This window comes from Ptychodera flava (genome assembly GCF_041260155.1).
Source record: "Ptychodera flava strain L36383 chromosome 3 unlocalized genomic scaffold, AS_Pfla_20210202 Scaffold_27__1_contigs__length_13241970_pilon, whole genome shotgun sequence".
Taxonomy (NCBI): domain Eukaryota; kingdom Metazoa; phylum Hemichordata; class Enteropneusta; family Ptychoderidae; genus Ptychodera; species Ptychodera flava.
In genome coordinates this window covers 3,747,501-3,754,174 of record NW_027248281.1, presented here as the reverse complement: position 1 = coordinate 3,754,174, position 6,674 = coordinate 3,747,501, and the positions used below count along the sequence as shown (strand labels likewise).

At 36.6% G+C, this 6,674-nt stretch overlaps 1 long non-coding RNA gene across 1 annotated transcript; it reads left to right on the top strand.

The window, feature by feature from the left end:
- Positions 1-1,944: 1,944 nt before the first annotated feature.
- LOC139126339 (uncharacterized) lies at positions 1,945-3,768 on the top strand. The gene is made up of 2 exons (XR_011550541.1): positions 1,945-2,034; positions 3,554-3,768. It is a non-coding gene; the product is annotated as an uncharacterized lncRNA (long non-coding RNA).
- The last annotated feature ends 2,906 nt before the right edge of the window (positions 3,769-6,674 follow it).

The following is a 6,674-nucleotide window of genomic DNA, read 5'->3' as shown; positions in this document are numbered from 1 at the left end:
CTCGGGTCATTGAGGTCATCGCCACAGTCCCCAATGACCCGAGCGCGTTAGATACACGCCACAAGTACCGCTGCGATATCACAGCTGGCGGGTCAGCTAAATTTCCATTATCGATATGAATGATGTCAACAGAATGTTGAAGTTGGTTGTTGTGATAGAAGTTAATACGAAAACGAATACGAATACGAATACGAAAATGATGTTTGTTTAAAAAATCTTTCCTCCAAAGACTACCACTGGCCCACAGGCGCTCCTTAGCTTGGTAGTCTGCTAAATAGTTCGATTTTCGGCTCGATCTATCGATCCCGTGGTCAATATGCCCGCCACTGTAACCAAGTGAGTATTTAGGTTACAATGGCGGGCATATCGACTACGGGATCGATAGATCGAGCCAAAAATCTATCTATTTAGCAGACTAACCAGCTAAGGGGCGCCTGTGTACTGGCCGTTTGTTTTTAAAATCTCTCCTCTAATGATAGCAACGATATCTTTCAATCTAGGGCCTAAAAAGATTGGATCTTTTTCAACTTACATTCTCAAATATTTAAGTATTGATATATTGTCATATAAAGATTTTACTATATAGGAGTAAAAAGCACTTAAAGTTCTGTAAAGACAGAAGTTTTATATAAAACGTACGAAATTTGGACTAAAAATAAAAAATTTTGTCAGTGACTCCAATACGAATACGAATACGAATACGAATACGAAAACGAATACGAAAATAACTTCAGCATCGTAATGGCGACCTCCATGGGCAAAGTGGTAAACAACCTGTCGAGTACGTTATGTTTCAGAAAACGAACGGCTTTGGACGTTAGGAGAAGTTTATCGCATCTTTTCTTGGGTCGGTTAGGCGGTAAAGGTAGGCAGGGAAAGGATTTTGCCCCAATAGAGCAGAATTTCGGCAAAAAAGACCGTGTTTTCGTTGCGGTCTGGATCAGCCCCAGTTATCTCCATAGACCATTGCAAGGCTGTGGTGGAAGCTGTATAACGCCGAGAACACACAGACCTGTACGCAGGGCTACTGTTGCTAAATCATTTGTATTTCTGTGTTGTTATAAAATGCATTGGCAAAATTGAATTCAGTCAGACAGCCAAGCCAAGAATTGTGGTTAATTTTTCTATGGTTGTAACTTGGGGCAATTTTTAGCGTTTTTGGTCAAAAAATCATTTTGTTTTGAAAATTTATATTCACGATCCTTAGGTTGACCTCTGTCAGATTTATTAAAATTGTCGTGATATTTATTTTTCTGTGTTTTTAGCAATTTCTCTTATTTTTTTGCTCTGCTGCCTGAATTCAATGCTTATCAAACAGGCTACTTTCTCAGTTGTCATCTGTCCATCTGTCGTCCGTCAACAATTGCCTTCTCCTCTGAAACCGTAAATCCGATTGCTTTGAAATTTGATAATTATTCACTTGGCATGACTTCACTGCTCATGCAGGCAAAGTCAAATTCCAAAGCTGGCTATCACCACAGTAGAGGGGCTGTGCTATCACCATGTGTGTCGATCAAAGGCTGATGATAGGGGCAGAGTAGTTTTTGAAAGACAAGATATGACAGAATATTTCCTGAGAATTCATAAACTTAACAATAAATCAGGCTACAAAAATAACAAAATTGTAAGTGGCCAATCATGCATTTACTTTTTCCCGTAAATTTTTATATTTGTTCTCAATTTATGAACATTATGAGCGACAGCGAGAGCACAGATGATAGGTTTTATTTTGTAGACGAAATATTTCATTAGATCAAGCAGATTATTTCAGTATACTAATGTATAACTGGACAGATTTCATTTATCAACAGTAACAATCGTGATTACACATGCGAAGGACATGTTTTCAAACAATGCACAGTACTTTTAAGGATTCTGTGGGGAGCAGAATATAAACATCAAATGGCACTATTACTAATCATGTGTTTATAATAATGTACTTCACTTTTTTCTTAAACAGAGCTTTGTTTCACAAAAGTAAACAACTACGAGCTGGGTATCAAAGACTGACCCATAACCTTGAAGCATTAAATGGTAAGTAAAATTCAACCTTAGGATTCCTAAATGAATAGTACTCTCAGTGAGTCTGTGAAACTCGAGCTTGGCTTAAAGAGGGAGTTTTCCAGGGGTGATATTTACATATGTTCTCGCTTGAAGGTCAATTATTCCGGAAAAGCCATTTATAACTTGCGCAGATTTTTACAAATAAGATAAACTCTGTGGCAGAAGTTGCATTATAGGGCTTCATCATGGGAAAAGCTGCCAAGATTGGTGCTTTCATCAGGTCATATGGCAGGGACCATCTTCCAATGGGTATGGCATTGTCAGTAACGTTTACACCAGGCTTTGTGTATTTACATAACTATTGTGAATTTTTTTTATTTGAAATTGTGACTCACCCCACTATACGATTATTTTTAATTATTTTGTTTATTATTTGTATATTGGGGTGAGTCACAACTTTTAACCCCCAAAATTGCATTTCTCTGGCTGCATCATTTGTATGACTGATCCTCATTACCAAAAAGTCAATTCCTAAGTTGGCGGCTTCTGTGCAAGTCCCTGCTGGGTCACTTTTCATTTCATTTACCACATTTACTATGCAAATACTCACAGCCTTGCATGAATGTGAGAGAGTGGACAATGCCATACCAATCAGAAGATGCACCCTGCCATATCATTTGATGAAAGCGCCATGCTTGGTCTATTTTTCTCATCATTCAAAATAAATTTAGTTGATGAAGCCCAAGAATGCAACTTCGGCCACTATTTTTATCCATTTTTGTAAAAATTATCAAGTTCTAAATGGCAAAAATGGCAATTCTTGAATAAGTGACCAAAAACAAATATTAAAAATCTTCTTTGGTGAACTCGCCTTTAATACAAAAACCTACCTTTTTCCTATGCTGCGTTCCAATTTGACTTGAGAACGTTCATGTACATATGCAATGAAGTGTACTCAAACCAAATGAGTGGACGTTACATAGTAGACTGTGTATAATTTTAATTGAATTATACCAATAAACATTTACTTCGCTTGAACCTTAAAATTTGCAAATCATACAATATTGACTCATGAAGTTTAAATGAGGTAATAACATACTTGGATAAAATGTTCTGGCATATATACTTTAAGATCAAGTACAGATCAATTTTTATGGCAACGTTTCTGTCTTATTCCGTACATGAATAACTTTAAAGATTCATTGACTTAATAAAGAGGGAAATTAAATTTTTTCCCCGCGGATAAATCATCTGAAAAAATAAATTTTGTTTTATGTCATTGATTCTACTGTCTATGGATATACTAGTTTGAAGGTATTTGCAATATGAACAGATTTATACTTGTACAACAAATCACATTGGATCATTCGCAAATTGAGGGTATAATAGTTTCTTTATTTTCTGACTACATGCAAATTTCATTCTTCAATGTTTAATAGCTGTTAAAAGAGTCAAAATTGTCAGCTTTTAGCAATTCTAACATTTTACATATTTTTGTTATAAACTTAATAAGCTTTATATCTTACTTGATGTTTTTTATTTTTTCCAGCTTATGCATAGGACAACCTCAAGATGACAGGTCAAGCAATAACTGAAACCATAACAGACAATCACAGCTTACACTTTTAAACAGAGCTCATGGTCATGGCAATATGAAGTTCTTGACTTTATGGACACTTGAACATTTTTTCAACTTAACAGTTTGATGTTGATTATGTTGATCGGCTTTTAAAGTCTGGTGGATTAAATTTAATTCCTACCAAATTTTTAGCTCTCTCGCATTATTTTTGTTTGTGCAGAAGAGTGTTCTGAAGTGGTAAGGTGATGGCAGTTTCTCAGCAGCAGTGATAAAAAAGTTTCAAGTTGTTGGGGTGACTATAATTCAGAGTGCAGAAGGTAGGTTGATTTTATAAAGCACAGCATTAGGAAATCTACCCAGCAGAGACGCAGCTAATTGCCAGGCCGAGTGGCAGCTTACCTGTTAATCTTTCCAGAAGAGATCCAGAAAATCTAATCCTGTGCTCTCCGGGAAAGATTTTCCAGGACCTCTTGTGCCCTTGAGGGACGTTCATGGAAGAGGATAGATTCTTGATTGCCAACATGTCAGAGAGGTGTTGTGTTCATGTGACAAACATGTTGCATTGAACAGCACAGATTTTGGGTGTAGCTGCCTGGATTTCAAGCCATACATGCTTCTAACATGTATTGTTCATGTTGTCAATACATAACGAAAAGTTAAATCAATATGGTCAGACACATGTTTTGAAACCTGTAGGTAGCATGTATATGACACATGTTTCTTACAAGTAAGAAACACAATGTAAATGGGTGTCATTTCGGTAAGGGTGGTCACCCATTTTGTGCCCACAGTTATCAGCATGTTAATCATAGTGAGGAAATTTGTTTGCGTGTCAGTTTATTGGTTACCAATTTGTGGCCTAATTGATGTATCTCATCTTTGCAACTTTAATTTTATCACAAGTGTAAGTAGGTTAGTTATTGTAAGGTCACACGTTTTGTATTATGTTTGCGTGTCATCAATTAGTGGCATGTTTGATGTATTTTACTTCTCATTAAATGGTCACCCATTTGATGGCCCATTTCTCCCACAAAGACGTGAGTTGGGTATTCCTTAATTTTGCTGGTGTTGTAGCTGGCCGGGGCACAGCATCACTACCAGTGATGTGGGGCCTTGTCCAGCATTGACAGCGTTTGCAGGGGATAAAATAGATTTTAACATTGAATATTATTGTTTGTGGACAAATGATAGAAAAGTGATGGTTGAATGATCGACCTTTGATCCAGCGCCATCAACTGATGGCGTCAATTTAGAGTTGGCATGAATGTGGTCATAGGGCGTAACCGACGATGCAGCTAGACCCCCTAGTATGGTACTCAAGGTTAAAGCATCGAGGGCTCCATGGACGGTACATAGTTAACAATGAACTTCCTAAGGAAAACACCGTAATCACAAACGATTCATCCGATGATATTTGATATTAAATATGACTATCATGTGGTGAAATATGTTCTGAAGTCGTTGTCGATTTCTTTATCCGGTGAAATATTTGGTCTATCATAGAAATAATGGACGACGCCCTTACCATTATTGTTTATTTATAGGCAAGGGCGAGAGGAAAGCAAAAAAATATCGGGCGAGGCTTGCCGAGCCTGTTTATTTTGGCTTTCCTCTCGCCAACGCCCATAAAAACACCTTAATGGTCAGGGCGGAGTCTGTATTCAAGTTATCAATGAGTCCAAGAAAATCATCAAAATTTACGAAAATCTGAAAATTTCCCACGTGAAAGACAACGGGCCCCATATGCGACATACTGTCACGAGCGCTGTAAAAATAACATTGCAAACCGGGAGAATTTGGGCGGGGAGTGACTTAGACGTGGACCACAAGTACTTCAGTTTGTTTTGTGGTTGATTATAATCTTTGTACAAATCACAATTGACGTGCTATCTGTAAAGTTACGGTTTTAATATTTTAATTTATATTCACGCTCATGTAAACAAACCATTACTGTATATTTGTGGTCTGTACTGCGGCATTTTGTAATACGACGCATTTTGTAACAACTTACGCAAAATGTAATAAGGGTATCAGCATTTTGTAATAAAATGGTCTACGCATTTTGTAATAAGGGTATCAGCATTTTGTAATAAATTATTGTTTACGCGATTTGTAATAAGGGTATCAGCGTTTTGTAATAAAACGCGTTTTGTAACATTAGTTAACGCATTTTGTAATAATTATAAACATCCGCTGATATTGTATGTATTTTAAAATGCTTTGTGGTTTCTGAATACGTAAAAATGTGATAGCATATAATGATATCGAGATTATATCTCACTACCGGTGCTAGGTTATCATAACGCCATATAAGGGGGTCTGAGTTGACATTCAAAATGCAATTGAAGACAGAATGAGATTATGCGATTTATAATTGAGAAAACAAACTGAGAAAGTTTTTGTTGGTTTTACATACAGTACTGTACTTTGAAAAGTACAAGGCCTCGCCCATCGTACGATTCAATTCTTCGTCTTTGTATTCGTCTTTCATTGAATTGTACGATGGGCCGAGGCCTTGTACTGCAATAAATTATATGATATATGTACTTTGAAAAGACAATATACTGCAGACCTTTCTGCATTTTTATTCAATATTACTGTTGGTGGATGGAAAGAGGAAGGCTGGGAGATGACATGCAGAGCTCAGAGTATGATAAAAGACAGCGACATCATCAACATTGACAGTGTTGTATATACGACCTAATTTTATTATACTAACGATGTACATGCAACAAAACCAACCGTATCCAGAAATGGTTCCCTTGTGACATTTTAAGGTTTCGGTCTGATTTTTAGGGTGTTGCTACATTATTTTTATTTTTTTTACAAAAGAAAAACAATAAATGTTGTTTTTGGTTACAATAAAATTGTGTATCTTATGTTTTTGCATGTATATTGGATGAAGTTTGCAAAACTCGAATAATCAAATTCTGAGTTTTGCAAAATGATTGTAATATTAGTGTACACAGTGATTTGAACAAAGCTTTTATTGGGTTCATAAAAATGATGTTACAAACCACCGTCCCTCCACCCACCGGTCTGGAAACGCGGCACGTGCGCTATTGTTTAAAGGTGTTAATTGCTCTACCGT